The sequence below is a fragment of the Mauremys mutica genome, chromosome 22, assembly GCF_020497125.1.
Source record: "Mauremys mutica isolate MM-2020 ecotype Southern chromosome 22, ASM2049712v1, whole genome shotgun sequence".
NCBI lineage: Eukaryota > Metazoa > Chordata > Testudines > Geoemydidae > Mauremys > Mauremys mutica.
The window spans coordinates 20032813-20051116 of NC_059093.1; the positions used below are offsets into that span (position 1 = coordinate 20032813).

At 49.8% G+C, this 18304-nt stretch overlaps 3 non-coding genes across 3 annotated transcripts; 2 read left to right on the forward strand and 1 right to left on the reverse strand.

Moving 5' to 3' along the window:
* The first annotated feature begins 6941 nt into the window (after nt 1–6941).
* On the forward strand, nt 6942–7013 carry TRNAG-UCC. Its single transcript has one exon. It is a non-coding gene; the product is annotated as a tRNA-Gly (tRNA).
* Nucleotides 7014–8766: 1753 nt separating this feature from the next.
* On the reverse strand, nt 8767–8839 carry TRNAV-AAC. Its single transcript has one exon. It is a non-coding gene; the product is annotated as a tRNA-Val (tRNA).
* A 5958-nt stretch (nt 8840–14797) lies between these two features.
* Nucleotides 14798–14870, forward strand: TRNAK-UUU. The gene has a single exon. It is a non-coding gene; the product is annotated as a tRNA-Lys (tRNA).
* Nucleotides 14871–18304: the final 3434 nt, after the last annotated feature.

Genomic DNA, 18304 nt, shown 5'->3' on the forward strand with positions numbered 1-18304 from the left:
CCCTATAAATGCAGTGAGTGCGGGAAAACCTTCTGTGGGCACTTAGCCCATGTTAGTCATCAGAGAATCTGCAAGGGAGATCAACAACATAAACACCTCTAGGGCTATCAATACTTTTTTTTTTTCTAATAATTTTCCTGATTCCCACATAGTAACTTTTAAAGCTGTTTGAACTGTTTGCAGCATGGTTATCCCTCAGTTTGACCAGATGAGGGGCCCATTTTTGCCTTTTGCAGTTTTCCCTGTTTTGAGGTGGACCCATTTGTCCTTTCTATCAACTCCATTATCCCATAAGTAATTCGAGTGTGCCCTTCCTATCAGGAACCAGAGAGCATCACATTTATACTATTCTTCCTATTTCAAAGTTACTGTTAGTCACCAGTGATACAGATTGTATCATTGCCACTTGTTCTCACGTTGCTCTGGGTTGTGCTGAAGAGCAGATATAATGGGAATTTTTCAAATTATAGTTAAATGAAGAGGAGCAGGGGCAAGAAAAAAAAGTGTAATTTCAGTCTCTGTGACACTGGAAGGAGATGGGGAGACGCAGAGATTCCCTCCTTCCCCATCACTGCAGAACTGTTACCTTTTGTCTGAGCCATGCAGAGGTTATCATCATCACATTCTATCCATCCACTTCTCAAAGTGTCCTGTGAGGAACAGTTCTCAGCTGTCTGTGCTTGGAGATGATGCTTTCACTTCTTTAATCTTATATCAGAGTCGCTCTGACTGGAGATGAAAGTGTCAAAGACCTGGAAGGGGAATTCAAATGGATCCCAAACACAGTGTGCTCATTGGGAGTTTAAATCCCAGGTTCCATCTATTGGTAAAGCCACTTCTGGCAAGGTGAGTGTTTTTGTCCCCCATTATGGCAATGCTTGGATACTAAAAATTTTGTAAATAAACATAACTGGCTATTGAGACAGTGCTGAGTGAAGTATGTTTGAATGGATCAGAGGAGAATGTGATGGGAGAATCTCTTGTCCTGATTCTGAATAATCAGATGTAACCTGCTCTGGAATTTCACTTCACACTTCCATTGCCATGTATTCTAGCTCTCTGTGATGTGGGTTTCTATCTTTCCTGAAGGCTGTTTGGTCACTCAGTTGGATATTAGTTCAGTTTGATAGGATGTAGCTCAGATTTATTGGAGAATTTAAGACAAATGACTATTTGCTAAAGTCCTCATTTCTCACTTCAGCTTTGCTTTTTCCCCATCCCTGCATGATGTCATGGAGAAGGTTGAAGTGCAGTTCTGTCTGCATTAGAGAACTCTCCAATTTACTGGACAGGCTAACAAAGAAACAGCAGTGATTTAAAATCTCTACTCAGAAATGGTGAACAACAGCGAAACCCCAACTAACTGAAGGAAGTGCATATGATCACTGTGTAGTTCAATTGTTTAAGTCAATATTGTCCCAGATGATCTGGGGAGAAAATTCCATGGTAAGTGATTTTTGAACTAGGCACAATGCCCATGTAGTTGGTTCCAAAGCCTTTGTAACCCAGGCCCTACAGAAGATCTTTCCTAGCTAATCTTATTGTATCGGAGATGCTACCCTTCATGATGCAGATGTTGAGGAAATAGAAGTGGAGTTTTGTTGAATTTATCCTTTGTAGGTGCTAAAAATGTATATCGAATCAAATCAGTTTTGGAAATCTAATAGCTGCAGAAAAATAACTATTTTTGAATAGAAACTCCAGCTCTGGTCACTAATGAAGATTGTGATCCAGCCCTTTATCCAGTCCCTTGCCTGGAACTGTGCCACCAAATTAAAGAAAAGCTTGGCATGTTTTGGTAAGCCTCCATGTTTTGGTAAGCCTCACTAACACTGCTGAGATTTGGAGTGGTTTTGTAAAGGATTCTACTTCGGAGAAGTGTAAATTTACCCTACCGAAGGCCAAGGATTTGGAAAGAGCTGGGGCTGAAAGAGTCCACACCCAGTTCTTGGTTTCCACTCCAGTAAAGGAAGCTATGGTGACCAATGACCCAAGGAAAATTGTTTGTACAACTCCATTTCCTAGTTCAGTGTCACTGATTACAGTTCCAAAGGATGCCAGGTTACATTGAGAACAATCATCCTTCACCATTTGGATCCAAAGAGAGAGTGCTTCAAAGGACATTCCTTCCCCGTGGATCCCAAACTGGCTGCCTGATTGGGTAACAAGGACTTCAAGGCAGTAGAAATGATGGTAACCAATGAGGCAATGAATGTATCAGGCTCCAATTTCAGACTTCCGGATACTCGCATGTTGAGTTCTGATTCTATGGTTTTGTGTCTGATGCTATGGCTACACAATAAAGCTGATGTTGGTGCAGCTGCATCAATGTAGCTGCGCTGCTGTAGCTCTGCTATTACAGACGCTTTCAGCCAATGGGAGAGATTTCTCCCATCGGACTTGATTAGTCCAACCCTCGCAAGCGGCAGTGGCTCTTTTGGCAGGAGAAGTTCTGCTGCTGATGTATCGCTATCTACACAGGGGGTTAGGGCTGTGTAACTACATTGCTCAGTGGTGTGGATTCACACATAGGAGTAATATAGTTAACCAATAAATGTCTTTAGTGCGGACCAGACAGTTCTCTCTTGTGTTTTATGCATTTACATCACTTCTCCTCTATCTTCTCTCACTTTGAAAGATTAAAAGTGTGACACGAGAGGCATTTTTCCTCATGATGCAAAGATTCCCACATAGGAGATCCCTTACACCAACACATACTGCAGAAGATCCTGAGATATCTGAACTCACAGAAGTGGTTGGGACAAACCACAGCTTGAGCCAAGGTTCAGTTGTTGGCAATGGGCATTAAAAGAAAACTAACATATATGATAAGAATTTGTGATCTTTGAATATGTTTTTGTTACCTATTAAAATGAGATTATTGGTGAAGTTATTAGTTAAAGAAGAAGAGACTAAATGTGTGATAATCTGAAGTATTTTGGAAAACTGAAAGTTGTCTTGTTTTGTTTTGTTAGTCGTACAGGAAATGGTGGCTAATCTTGAAAAGTTAATTTGATTTAATTTACCCCCTGTAGTGTAAGGAGTTCTGGTCAAAAACCTCACTCCAAAGGTTGGGGTGGGAGAATGTGTGTGAGAGAGTGTGTATAAGAGAATATTGGCCAAGTATCAATTTTAATATTTTGTGTTTTGAAATAGAATTTTTTTGCTTAGTTTCAAAGTCAATTTCTATTCAAAGGAAAGCTACTTGAGGAGATAAGTTGTATAAGTTTTTACCCACTTAGACTATAAGGGTCACTGTCTTCCCCACTTCTCTAATTTGCAAAGGAAAGGCCTGACATCTGTCACAGGATGTGTCCAGCAGGTAGGACAGCTGCACTCATCAACCATCAATATAAAGAAAAAGACTGAAATCCATTGCCTTTCAGGTCAATAAGGCAGCTAAAGGCTGGTCGATGTAGAAAAGCTCTGTTGGCAGAGCCACATCTCTCAGGGGTGTGAAAAGTCCTCTCCACTGAGAGAAGTAGTTAGTGACCTGAGCCCCAGTGTAGGCAGTGTTGGGTTGTCAGAAGAATATTTCCAGTGTTTGAAGTGTAGACACAGCCTTAACAGAAATTCCAATTTTGACCCATCTCCCTATGTGTGAGAAAGTTACTGGTATGGAGGGCTGAGCCAGCTGTCCGCTCACCTGGTTCCTCAACTGTAGCTACAGCTCTTAGTGCCCATGAATGCAAAGACTGAGAGAAATGGAGAGTTCCAGCCATTGTCATTTTAGTATCTTATTGTTCCTCTCTCTGTTTTTTGTGCTGGCCTTTCTGTTCTATCAGGGGGTGACTGTATAGCTCAGTGCATCTGTGACAAAAGCTCATTGGTGCCAATTGGCAAAGGGGTCACTGTTCTTCACAAGCAACTCCTGTCTCAGTCCTGACAAACTCCCCACAGCTAATACACTGCTTTTATGATATTTATCCAGGAAGCATAGCAGTGAGATCTCTACTGAAAGCTTGTAAATTATTGATACTCCGAATCACTGCGAGAGGTGTGTCCGAGGCATGGTTAAGGAGTAAGGTAAGTACATGGAAAATTATGCCCATATGGTATTGTTGTGAAAGTGAGTCACCCCAATCATAGGTCTTGTTGGGAACGGCCCATTCAAGTGGGAGGGAATTGGCACCTGTCCCTTGCTAGCCAGTTATGTGATGTATTGCTCCATTGTCAGCCTTTGCACCAACCCAGAAAAGCCAATGGAAAACCATCAAAGACAAATTATAGACATCGAAACCCTGTGGAAGTGACAAGGACAATATGAGAATGAGGAGAAAGGAATGTTCTTTCTGTGAATAAAGACAAAAGACTGATTCAGTTCATAACAGGGTGGAGAAAAACACTCTGGGTCCATTCACCAAGGAGATTCCTAATGACCAGTGGTGCTTCATGAAAGGCAGGGCCGTGGCTCCTAGGGACTAGGAATCAGTGAAATTGACTGAAGTGTGAGGTGAGAATCTACTTACATAGGAAAGGTAACTATTAAAAAGTGTCGGTTGCATTTTCTGATTTTGTTTAGTTGGTAACAGTTGGTTTCCATCACTCTCATTTGTTTGTTTAAATCTCTATCGGTTGTTAAATAAATTTCTGCTTGTTTGATAACTATACTCAAGTGCTGTGTGAGATACAGTAGCAGTGGTCCACAGTAAAACTAGTAACCTGGGATATACCATTGCTTTGGGCAGAGAGAATCTGGGATTTCTCTGAGTATCTGGTGATCCGGGCTGGACCCCAGAGGGGGACACATTGAAGGAAGTCAGGGGTTAGGGTGGCTGCTGTAGCTCAGAGGAGGGTCCTTGAGTGCCTGACGGGCTGGGTGAGTTTGGTCACTAACATCCAGCTGCCAAATGCAAAACTCCGTCTTCCTAGTGGAAGGTGGCAACAAGGAAACTCTCAGCCCTCAGCTCCCTGAGAAGGGTCACAATATGTCTCTATGTTGATTCACCTGTCAAATTCACACAGGGAAAGCTCCCTATAGCATAAAACTCTGCCATATGAAATCATGGAACATGTGCTCTTCACTCTGTGAAAGCATGTAAAGAATCCAGGCGCTGGAGGGTTGGGTTTGGGTCCAGAGTGACCTAGACAAATTGGAGGATTGGGCCAAAAGAAATCTGAGGAGGTTCAACAAGGAGAAGTACAGAGTCCTGCACTTACGAAGGAAGAATCCCCTGCACTGTTACAGCCTGGGGACCGACTGGCTAAGCAGCAGTTCTTCAGAAAAGGACCTGGGGATTACAGTGGATGAGAAGCTGGATATGAGTCAACAGCACCCTTGTTGCCAAGAAGGCTAACAGCAGATTGGGCTGCATTAGTAGAAGCATTGCCAGCAGCTTGAGGGAAGTGTGTTCATTTCAAACCTGCAGCTTATTCATTTCATGTGGTGACCCCTCCTAGTTCTTGTGTTATGAGAAGGAGTAAATAATACTCCCTTCCTTGGTCCTTTAGAAGATATTATGTGACCTCCTCCCCCTTGTTGTATCCATGTTGGTCCCAGGACATGAGAGACACCACCGCAAACAACAAGGTTCAAAGTCAATGCACATGGGAGAAGCATCTTGTGTTTCATTCCTTATGTCCTAGTCCCATCGTGTGGCCATTTCCTTTTCTTCTTTTCTGTTAAAAGCTTTGGTGTTTTGCACAGAAACATTATTTCCCCAGGAGAGACTCAGGAGTGAGGGCTGCATTCCTGTGCCAAACAGTCACTAGAAGGGGGCAGACAAAGGCCTTTAGGACGAGGCATCCTTCACTGTCAAAAAATCATCTCCCTCCTGTGGTTCCGCGGGCAGCAGGAGCAGCCGCAGCTCGGTGGCCCCCGGCAGCACTCCTGGGGTGGCCGGAGCAGCAGCAGGCCCCCTGGGGCTCCCCCCCTCCCGCGGGGGCAGCAGCTGGAGTGGCAGCAGGTTGGCAGGGCTTCTCCCCTGGTAGCTGGTGCTCATTATCCATCAAGTAAATCAGAACACTTCCACCTGCAAGTGGATTTAGCCCAGGACCCTCAGCGTCAGCAGCTCTTACACCCCCCACTGCGCTCTCTGGTCAGGTGTCCTAGCGCCGGGAGCCTCCTGTTTAGATCCTCAAATAGCATTTTTGCACCGGGGGCGCTGAAATTTTGGACCGGACATTGTAGCTCCACCGTTATTTTATTGCATTGCTTCAAAACAGCAAGTCAAGGAAGTCTCCTAAGTGCCAGGCTCTCTGCCATGGAAACAGCTGCCCCTGCTCTCCAGGAGTCTGTGCGTTCCACCCAGCAACGTACAAACCTCTGCACTGAAGGGGGGTCAGACAGTGACGGTAACACAAATCTTCCGACTATTAACCCAAGTCCCTTCCTTCCTTTAACCCAGGACGTGCCAGTCAACTGTTAGCCATGGTGTTATCTTCATCTTAAAATACCTCTCATGACATTGAACAGAGGAAGTGAAACCCCCCTTCCCCCAAATGGCTCCCTGTTGAGGCATGGTACCGTACCTGCCCCTGGAGACTGTCTGGTTTTATATCCTTAGAGCTTTTTCTCTTCAAACCCCTTATCCCAATCTATGGGCCACCGCCACATATCAGAGTTTAGAATTTACTCTCCTCACCCTGGTATGGCACTTTCCATGTGGATTAGACAAAGTGAGTGGGGGAAGCTCCCTGGCTAATGAAAACCGATGCTTTGGGTGAGGCCTGAACTCATAACCCCAGCAGTGCACCTCCCTCACTAGCTAGATGTGCCCCTGTAGGTGCTTCATAGACAAGCTTGGGAAGTAGGGTAGTTACCTGTGTCTGTGATTAACCACTTTGGTGACCTAATTGAGAGGCTGATGGTCCAAACCCAGGTGAAGATGGAGGTAGGTTTTTTTTTAGTGATGAGACTCCAGTACATTTTAACAGGCAGTAAAACGCCTCCATTCTGGTCTAGCCTCATTGGGCAAACATAAGGGGTGTTTTTGCCAGATGCATTGGTGGTACAGTGGTGAGCGTAGCTGCTTTCCAAGCAGTTGACTTGGGTTCAATTCCCAACGAATGCAGCAATGTGATGTTTTCTCTGCTGGGAATTGGTTTAATTTCAGTCACATTGTATCAGTTTAGCAATGGAACGAGAGAATCAACGTGCTGCAGGTCATTCAACACCCAGTGGAGGAAGAAAGGGGCAGGACTATACAATGAGCAGGTGGAGTCATCCTGGTATTACAATGTTTGGTTTATTTTTTATTTTTTTTCCTTTACTTCCCTCAGAGCCCTTAGCTCTGTGCACTGCCCCTACCCCAGGCAGCACATGGGGCCCTCTGCTCCCCTCCCCCCAATGGGTGTGCAGAGATGTGCCAGCTGCACTAAGGTGGCTCCCTGCCCACGCTGCCTCCGTCCCTCCGTGCCACTCCCAGAAATGGCCGGCATGTCCCAGCATCCCCTGGGGCGGGGGGGGTGTCTCCATGCACTGCCCCTGCCCCAAGTACCAACTCTGCAGCACCCATTGGCCAGGAACTGCAGCCAATGGGAGCTCTGGGGGCAGCGCCTGCAGGCAGCGGCACACGGAGACCCCCTGGCCTCACCCACCTAGGAGCTGCTGTCGGAGGGTTTGTGTACAGGTCACTTTGGGAGCTGCAGTGCCCGGGGTAAGCGCCACCCCTCCTCTACCCCAAGCCCCTCCCCCAGCGCAGAGCCCGCACCGTGCACCCAAACTTCCTCCCAGAGCTTTGCTTGTCTTCCTTTCACCTAGAACCATCCTTCTTCTCCTGGGCTGCAAGTAGCCATCCCTGGGAAGCCAAGAGGCAGGCACAGGATTCTACCTCCCAGCAGCCAACCGCACCTCCCCAGGCTTTGCAGAACGACTGGTGGTGCTCTACTAACCCCACTTAGCCGCACTGAGGCACTTAGCTTCTGCCCTGCCTTCCTCAGCTCGACTTTCCTCTTTTGCCCCATTCCCACCTCACTTCCTCCTTTGGCAAGTCACACAGAAGAGCCGGCCGCCATAGGCCAATCTCCAAGGGCAGAGGAGACCAAGCCACAAGGCTTCAAAAGGTGACTGGCCCAGATCCTCTAGCTTTCCCCTGCTGATGCTAAGGCTTTTTCTCAGCTCATTTCACCACCCTCTGTCATGCAGGGGTTGGGGTTATCGCAGGTGTTACCCGAAATTGGGCCAGCTAGTCAGCATAGGGAGGACTAATGACCCACCAGAGTTTGGCAGAAAGCAACACATTTATTATATTGATAGCTAAGCTCAAACGAAGGGGGGCAGGGTGACACACTCACGCTCCCAGGACAGGCACAGCACTGGAGATGTCAGGATTCTGCAAGGTAAGTGTCCTACAGCTCAGCTATGGATGGTGCGATGAAGATAAGTCTCCCTGAGGCACAATGAAATACAATGCAGAGAACCACTGGCCAGGCGGTCCGGGCAAAGGGCATTCACTGGAGGTACAAGCTTGTGAGTGCTCTCCTGAGCACAGGGCCCCTTCCCCTTTTAAGGGCCTGCACCTCATGGCCTGCGACTAGAGATGACTTGGCTGCATCTGGTTGGTCACACTCCACCTTGGGCAGTGTCCATGCTCTGGATGTGTAATCGCTGCCTAATTAGCGTCCCAGACACCTTGTCTACCTGGGAGCTCTTCTGCTCTTCAACCGGCCCCTTCATCCCAGGAGCATTCCAGGGGGGAGCGGGAGGGGAAAAGCCACTTCACAGGCATTCAGAGAGGGAGAGGAGACAAAAGTGGGAGCAGGGGAAGTATAACAGACCTTCTGAGCATAGAAATCACTGCAGGAGCTGGGAAAATTAAGCCAGCATGTTTCTGCCTGGTTTTGAACCACGGACCTTTTGCGTGTTAGGCAAACGTGATAACCACTACACTACAGAAACTCTGTCACAGTGTTCTGCCCCTCCCTTCATAAGACCATAAGAACAGCCATATTGGGTCAGACCAAAGGTCCATCCAACCTCACATCCTATCTGCCAACAGTGGCCAATGCCAGGTGCCCCAGAGGGACTGAACCTAACAGGTAATGAGCAAGTGATCTCTCTCCTGCCATCCATCTCCACCCTCTGACAAACAAAGGCTAGGGACACCATTCCTTACCCATCCTGGCTAATAGCCATTCATGGACTTAACCTCCATTCATTTATCTGCAAAAAGAAAGAGGAGTACTTGTGGCACCTTAGACACTAACAAATTTATTTGAGCATAAGCTTTCCTGGGCTAAAACCAACTTCATTGGATGCATGCAGTGCAAAATACAGCAGGAAGATATATATATCTATAGATATAGATATATATATACACACACAGAAAACATGAAAAATTGGGTGTTGCCATACACACTATAACAAGAGTGATCAGTTAAGGTGAGCTATTAGCAGGAGAAAAAAAACCCTTTTGTAGTGGCTTTCATGGCCTTTGAGAAAGCAAGACAGAGACTTGGAAGACCCAGCAGGGTTTGTGGCACAGGAATTGTTCTCAGATTCCACTGAGACTTCACCTCAGATTGCAGGATTCAAAGTCCTGAGTGCTGCCCTTACACCATGGGACAAGCAGAGCACCTGTTGATTACTGTAGCCTTCCAGCAGGGAGGACTCTGTGGGCAGGGGCAGCTCTAGGCATTTTGCCGCCCCAAGCATGGCAGGCAGGTTGCCTTCGGTGGCTTGCCTGCGGGAGGTCCGCCGAAGTCACAGGACCAGCGGCCCCTTCACCAGTAGAGCGCCCCCAGTGGCTTGCTGTCCCAAGCACGCGCTTGGTGTGCTGGGGCCTGAAGCCGCCCCTGTCTGTGGGGACAATTTTTTCTGGCAGGGAGGACTCAGTGGGAACATGACCCTCTGGCCAGCCCTGCATTTGCTCAAAAAGTCAGCACCCAGCACTTTGCTGCAGGCCCAGAGGCCTTTCTTCCTCCAGACTGTGAGGTCAGTGGACAGGTGAGGCAGTAGCACCTTCAGTCCCAGGCAGTAAAGGGCCCTTCCTGGGAAAGGCCATGTCCTGAAAAGGAAAAACTAAAGTCAAGGAGAGTCCTTCTGATACTTTTTGGGGATGTCACAGAGGGAAAGTGTTTATTTGTCTGACCAGGGACTTGAACCCTGGACCCTCAGATTAAAAGGCTGATGTTTTACTAACTGAGATAACCAGGCTCACATTTAAATGAAAGGCAAATTTCATGCAGAAGAGAAAGTAGTCAAGAAAAATGAGGGCAGGAAACAATACAGAAAACCTGCTACTCTCACTCTCTTAGCAGTCCTAGCCCCAGCCTGCTTCTCCATCCAGTGCCTTGAGGCTGTATTCTTTTTTTTGTTAAATATCAAATCCAGGAGAAAACACAGGTATACAAAGCAAAACGAAGTCACAAACAGAAATGTCATTGGAAATACAAAAATAAAAAAGGGAAATGCAATCCCCATCACTTTATCATGTCTGGGCCATTCCTGTATCGAGAGCACACGCTAAGGTCCCTGTGTGCTTACGAGAAATCTGGAGGAACTCCTACCACAGCCTGAACATGAAACTCAACTGCTCCCAGGTGCTGCAGTAAAACCCTTTCCCTGCTGTGACATTGCACTACATAGGATTTTATGAAAATATGCTAATGAGTGTGAATATAAAGTGACTGGACTATGCTTCATGCAAAAGGTCTCTTGTGAGGTATCGTTACAAAGCTTATAATCTACTGTGTGTGTTCATCCTATTTGTATGAACCGATCATTCTTGGATCTGAAACTAGAAATATGAACTATAACTCTGAGGTCCTGTTGTAATGTTGTAAAGTGTGGGCCGTTAATAGTGGTTTGGACTCTTGATGGCTCCCATTAACCAGGACAATTGACTGGAGATGGCTCTGTCCTGCACCCTCTGTGAGTCAGGCCAGGAAGAATGAAGGCTTGGGGGGGTCTCACAGGACATGTGACCATGTCACCTGGTACAGGAATCCATCTTAAACCTGGGGCTCTTCCTCAGGAGAGAGACAAAAAATTCCTGCCTTGTACCAAAGCTGTATAAGGGGGTGGAACTGAACAAACATGGCTGCAGTCATGAGACATCCCCTAGCTATCACCTGAGGTGGAACAAGGACTATACCAGGAGAAAAGATTGGGCCCAGACTAGAAATAAGTCTAGTCTTTGCCTCTCAGTCTGTGCAGATGGGACCTTTCTTCCCTCCAGTGCTGGAGGATTCTCCCTTCTCATCTACCCTTGTCCCAAGCAGCACAGCTGGTGGGAATCTTAAATGTACAGAGGAGACTTAGGAGCAGAAACCCCTCCAGACCTTCCATGCAATTGGCACTTACCCCTCACTGAGCAGGATTGAAATTCCTGCAGGGAGACTGCTGGGTAACATTCCCTCTGGGCATGAGCAAAGCAGCAGGGTGAAAAGACCTTGGAGATGCTGGCAATTGAACCCAGGACCTCGTATATGCAAAGCATGTGCTCTACCCAGGGGCGGCTCTAGAAATCCGGCCGCCCCAAGCATTTTGCCGGCAAGGCGGCAGGCGGCTCTGGCGGACCTCCCGCAGGCATGACTGCGGAGGGTCAACTAGTCCCGCGGCTCCGGTGGGGCATCCGCGGGCATGCATGCGGGGGGTCCACCCGAGCCGCGGGACCAGCGGACCCTCCGCAGTCATACCTAGGCTGACCTGGCTCCCCTCTCTCTAGGGGGACTGGCGACCCCAAACTTCCCAGAAACCATCATAGCGAAGCCAACCTGAGCACAGACACCTGCTCAGCACCCCGGGGTGCAGCCCTGAACTCCGGCAATCAGCTATACTCAGTTGCCCACCCAACAAGCGTTACACGCAGGAGCCTTCCTGCCCCGCGTGTTCAGCTCCCTCCCAGCGCCAGCTTTAAACTCCGCTGCTCAGTTCTAAGCTTTGTCCACACGGGGACAGCCTGGAGCTCAGCCAACGCCCCCGTTGCTGGTTGCGTTTCCCACTCCTCGTGGCAGATTCACACCCCGCAGGCAGATCTCTGAATCGGAGCCGAACTGTTCCCCAAATCCAGCGCTTTAGCAGCAGCTTTGCTAGGAAAGCACTGACGTCCCCAAGTAAAGTAAGAGCCAGAGCGCTGTGTCCAGGATCTCCTATTGGGCCCCTCACCGTGGTGTCTGTCAGGCGCAAGGAGAAACCAGGGAAATGTTTTCATGGCGTTTAAGGGCAGAAGGGGCCATTAGCTCAGCTAGTCTGACCCCCGAATAACACAGAATTACACCATGTCACACACTGATCCCACAGACCTTAGATAGATCAAAGCGTTTCAGCCCTCAGGAAGGAGGCTAAACTGGGTGCCAGAGGCAGCGAACAAGGGGCCCCCAAGGCAATGGCAGGGAGCTGACGAGGTGAAATATGCCCAGATGATCCCAGCAGGCGACCCACCCCCATGCTGCAGAGGTGGGAGTCCCTGTTCCTCCTGCCCTTAACAATACCCGGTGTGTGCGTGCGCTGGGCCCCATTAAAATCCCGGTGTTTGGGTGCCTCTGTCTTACCCCCCATGAGGGATCCGGTGGATGTGGGTGTTCTCCACGCTACTGGGGGTGCCTGGTGTCCCTGTCCCTCCTGGTTAATAGTGGAGTGTGTGGGTGTCCCCACGCCCGTTAAGGATCCGTGTTGTGCGGATGCCCCTGTTATTCTCATTAAGAATGGTGCAACGGAGCATATGGGTCTGTCCCCCATGCCATGAACTAGCTGCTGTGTGTGGTTCCCCTGCCCCCATCCAGGCTCTGTGGTGTGTGGGTGTCGCTGTTCCCCTTTTCAAGATCCGTGTTGCGGGGAGGCGTCCCTCCCCCCAAGTCAGAATCCCCAGCGTGTGGGTGCTCCCATCCCCCCAGCCAGGCTCTGCGGGGGATGGGGGATGTTTAAGAAGAGACTGTGTCTCACTGTCTTGCCCAGGCTACTCTGCAGGGGCTACTCACAGGTGCGACCCCACTACTGATCAGCACGGGAGTTTTGACCTGCTCCGTTCCCAACCTGGGCCGGTTCACCTCTCCTTAGGCAACCTGGGGACCTGACGCTCTCCCGGGATCACCATATTGATGCTGAACTTAGCGCGGACACCCGATTGGCACAGCCCCCTGCAGCCCAGAGCTCCTGAGCTCAAGCAAGCCACCGGCCTCAGCCTTCCCAGGCGCTGGGATCACAGGCACCAGCCACAGGGCCTGGCTTGTTTTGCAACCTGGCAGCTCGAGCTTTAAACTCTGCTTGTGAGCTCTGTGCCTTGGCCAGACGGGGACAGCCTGGAACTGGGAAATGCTCCTGCTTCCCCCGCCCCCGTCTCATGTCGGGGTGCAGGCACCGCTGTACTCCCAGGTAAGATCCCGGATGTTTCGGTGCCCCCTTCCCCCGCCCAGGTGTCCGGGTACCTCTGCCCCCCCTACAGAATCCTGGATGTGTGGGTGTCCGGCCCTCTACAGAGGATCCCGGAGTGTGGATGCCCTTGTCCCCCCCACAAGATCCTGGATGTGTGGGTGCCACTCTCCCCCCCAGTAGATCTCTGGTGGGTGGGTCCCCAGGGTGTGAGTGCTCCCAGCCCCCGATACAGGCTGGGGGGGGTGTATAACTGGCTCTCCCTGTCCTGCCCAGGCGGTGCTACAGCAGCTGTTCACAGGGGCTGCAACCCCACTGTCACCCTGCAGCTTTAACCTGCTCCAGGGGTGACCTGCTTCACCCTCCTTTGGGAGCCCGGGGACCCCGAACTGCCCAGAATCACCTGATTGATGCCGAGCTTAGCACAGACACCGGCTCAGCCTGGCAGGGAGCTGCCCTGAGCCCTGACAATCAGCTTCCCTCCGCCTCCTGCTGCACAGCGAGGATCCCACGCGAGAGGCTTCTTGTCCAGTTTGTTCAGGAGCGTCCCAGGCTCCAGCTGTAAACTCTGCTCATCAGTTCTAATCTTTGGCCACACGGGGGCGGCACTAACGGTCCCATCTAAACGCTGTTTGCGTTCGGCCCTTCGGATCGCAGATTCTAACCCGCAGGCAGATCTCTGAGTGCAGCCAAATCCTTCCCCAAACTAAACATTGAAGCAGCAGCTCTCATTGGAAAGATCAGGATTTTGGCCTTTAAAAACAAGGGAAATGTCTACAGCGAGAGACTGAAGAAGCTCAATTGATTTCATTGACTGGAGGTTAAGAGGTGATTTAATCACTCGTTTAAATACGTTTTACAAATTCCCAGAGGGGGGAATATGTGATTTAAAGGGTTCTTTAATTCACCAGACAAAGACTGAACAAGACCCCATTGGCTTGCAGTCGATGTCAGAAAATCCCAACTGGAAATGACCATTTTTTAACCGTGAGGCTAATTATCTAGTGGAACAAGCTCCGCAAGGGAGGTGGTAAATTCCCCATCACTTGCAGTTTGTAAATCAAGACTGCAGCTCTTGCTGCAAGACACCTGGTGTGTGGGTGTCCCTGTTCTGTGTTTCGGGATCCCTGGTACATGGTGCCTCCCTCCCACCAGTCCAGGATCCCCACAATGGGTGCTCCCATCCCCCCATACAGTCTCTGCGGGGGTGGGGGTGGGGGAGGCGTGTATAAAAAGAGACCGTGTCTCACTGTCTTGCCCAGGCTACGCTGCAGGGGCTATTCACAGGCGCGATCCCACTACTGATCGGCACAGGAGTTTTGACCTGCTCCGTTTCCGACCTGGGCCGGTTCACCCCTCCTTAGGCAACCTGGGGACCCCGAGCTTCCCCGGGATCCCCATATTGATGCTGAACTTAGTGCGGACACCCGATTGGCACAGCCCCCTGACCAGGCCAGAGAGAGCAGCAGGATTCCCGTATTGTTTCCCACTCTTGTTTTCTTCACTAGTTTCTCCTCTGCACCAACTTGCTCTTTTAGTTTGTGAGCCTGGCTAGCTCAGTTGGCAGAGCATCAGACTTTTAATCTGAAGGTCCAGGGTTCAAGTCCCTGGTCAGGTGATAAACTACTCCCCAAGAGCTTAATCTGTCTTTCTGGAGTCCTCTTTGATGTTACTTTTTCTCTGTAGGATTTTCCCTTTCCTCAGAAGGGCCTTTTTGTGTGTGGGTTTGAAGGGGCAACTTCCTGACAGCCCCTCTGTCCTTGCAGCCTGGAGGAATAAAGGCCTCTGGGCATAGAGCATGTTCCTCCCCTGCACACACACACACACACACATACAAACACACAGAATATCCCTAAGGAATTAGAATCACCTGCTGCCTTCCCCTGTCCTGCTGGATCCCCAAACGAGGATGCTCTTCAGCCTAAACCCATGTCCCCTCTTTTCCCAGTGCCCCTTAATCCCAACCCTCAGTCCCTCCTATGCTCACTGCTCCTCACTCCCAACCAGGGCTCAGGTCAGCTCCCAACCAGAGCCTGCTCCTTTTCACCCTTCTCCTCTGTCCCAACCCACAGCCCCCTCCTATTCCCAGTGCCCCTCAATCCCAACCCACAGGCCCTTCCTCCTCACGCTGCTCCTCAATCCCAACCCACAGCTCCCTCCTTCCCTCCAGCAGCAGGTGCTTCAGACCCCCTCAGGGAGATTTTCTTGCAAGGTTTCGTGTATGAGTCTGCATGTGGATTTTACAGCATGTTGGAAATAGGTTGGGTTGCTTGCCGAAATGATCACTCGTGGCTGGTGTTGGATTCCCAGTCTCCATGTTACAGGGGCAGGAGAAATAAAGGGTTGTTATCCTTGTTGTGTGAATCGAGGGCAGCACAACTGTGCTTGGCAGACCCTGATTGAGGGACTCACTCTCAGTTCAATAGCACTTGCTAGGCATGGGACAGGGGTTCCAAAGCCAAGTGGGTCAGGGTCTGGGTCCCAATACTAACATGTAGGTGTTAGATCAACGTTAGGACAGGGTGGCTGTAGAGGGATGAGTGAGCCCCTAGACAGCATAGTGAGTACGGTGCCTTCTTATTTTCCCCCTTTTCCACCCAGGATGGGAGGTGAACTCTACAGAGGCACCTCTGGGCTTGCACTGACTAAGGACAACAGCTGTGAGTGGGGTGCAGAGAGGGGATGGCTCATGTTAAAGAACTTTTGGTTGCCGGACTTACGAACCGTAGGGAGAAGGACACTGCCCAGCTTATTTGGGGGTGGGACTTTCCCTCGTGGTTTATATTTATGTGTTGGGGCTGCTGACATGACTTCTGCTAACCCTGGGCTTACATTGCAGTGTAGACATACCCTGAGAGGGCATCTATACTGTGACAAAATCCCGCTGGCCCAGCTGGCCTGGATGATCTGATTTGGGCTCCTGGGGCTCAGACTGGAGCCCAGGCTCGGAGACCCTCACCCCTCGTGGGGTCTTGGAGGCTGGGCTCAAGCCCAAGTGTCTACACTGTAATTTTATAACCCTGCAGCACAAGCCCCACAAGCCTGAATCAACTGACCCAGGGTTTGAGAATAGTGGCTTGGGTGTGTTAATGGCAGTGTAGACATAATGCTAGGCTATGTCCACACTGCAATGAAACACCCACGGCTGTCCCGTGCCAGTGCAGGCTCCCAGGCTAGGGCCGTGGGGTGGTAAATTTGCACTGTAGACATCTCGGCTCAGGCTCAATACTGGGCTCTGGGAGCCCTCAAGGTTGGGAGGGAGTTTAGCAAGCGAACAAGGTAGAACGGCTGTGGAGTATTACCCTGGACTCAATGGCATTTCTCCATTGGTCTGTCTGCTTTGGGGCAGTGACAGAATCATGTCCTGCTGCATTCGTTATTTCAAAGGGCGGTTTAGGATTTTCATTCTCACACACGGTGCACGAAGCAGGACTCAACCCTCGGTGTAAACTAAATGAGCTGCCCACAGATTCTGGCAGCCCCAATGAGCCATTTGGTGTGAGAGTCCAGACCTGCCCCTGTCCCACAGGGAGGGGGTCATCTGTGAGGGGACTGGACCACTGACCTATCAGCTCTTAACTCCCAAACTTTCAGTATCTATATTATCAGTGCCTGTGAGTGTAATTTAAACCATAAGAACAGCCACACCTAGCTCTGTGTTTTGTCCTCCGACAGTAGCCAATACCAGGTCCGCTAAGAGTTACTCAATAAGGCACTACTAGGAGTTGAACCTAGGATCCCCTGTTTACAAAACAGGCGCTTTAGCCAGATAAGCCATGATGCCTACCTATGGCTAAAGCACCATGTCTCCTCACACATGACTCCCTGCCATTCCCACCAGGGCTTGTGTTTGGATTCTGCAAAGCAGAGGAGCAGGTGAGGTTTTCCTTGCAACCTGTGTGTGTGCGCGTGAATCTTTGGCCAGGTCTGCACTACAAAGCTGTTTCAGCAGAATTATATTGCTCAGGTGTGTGAAAAACACACAACGCTCCCTCGGTCGGCAGCTTGTAGCTGGTGCACACACTGCAATGCCATGTCTGGTGACAAAACTGCGCTGTTTTGGTTACAAAATAAAACCACCTCGACGAGAGGCCTAGAGCTTTGTGCAGCAAACTTAAAGTGACAGAGTGTCAGTGTAAATGCTGCTGGTCATTATATCACCATAACTGGCCTCCACCAGTATCCCACCATGCCTGCCGTGAGCTCACCTGCCCTGCATTCCTGCTACAGAGGCTGCGCCCCTCCCCTTTCATAGCTCCAGAAAGTTCTGACAGCTGAGTTGCTATCTACACCGGGATTAGGCTGATATAACGGCATTACCAGCCTAAGTAATGTAATTACACCAACCTAATTTTGTAGTGTAGACGTGTCCAAAGAATCACACACACAGCTTGGGAGCAAAACTTCACCTATTCCTCTGCTTTACAGAATCCAAACACGAACAACACTTGTCAGGGCCAGTGGGGATTAGCAGAGAGTCATGTGTGGGCAGACAGGAGGCTTTAAATAACAGCGGGCACCATGGCTTAGCTGGTTAAAATGCCTGTTTTGTAAACAGGAGATCCTGGGTTCAACTCCCAGGGGTGCCTTAGGTAGTGGCTTTTGGGGCACCTGGTATTGGCTACTGTCAGAAGACAAGATTCAGAGCTAGATGGACCTACGGTTTCAATTACACTCACAGGCACTGATAATAGAGTTACTGAAAGTTTGGATGTTAAAAGCTGATAGGTCAGTGGTCCACTCCCCTCAATGCGGTTTTACCATTTCCACTCACTAAACTCCCACCCAGCCTCTATAAAATTACAGTGCAGACATATGGGCTTGAGCCCAATCTCTGAGGCTCCATGAGGGGTGAGGGTTTCTGAACCCACGCTTCAGCGTGAACACAAATATCTGCACCACAGTTTTTAGCCCCTCAGCTTTAGCTCCATGAGCCCAAGTCAGATGACCCAGGCCAGCCCTGCTGCCATCTTTATCCCAGGAGAGATGGACTCTAAGGGTACGTCTCCATTGCAATGTAAGCCCAGGTGTGGCACGCTGTGCTCAAAGCAG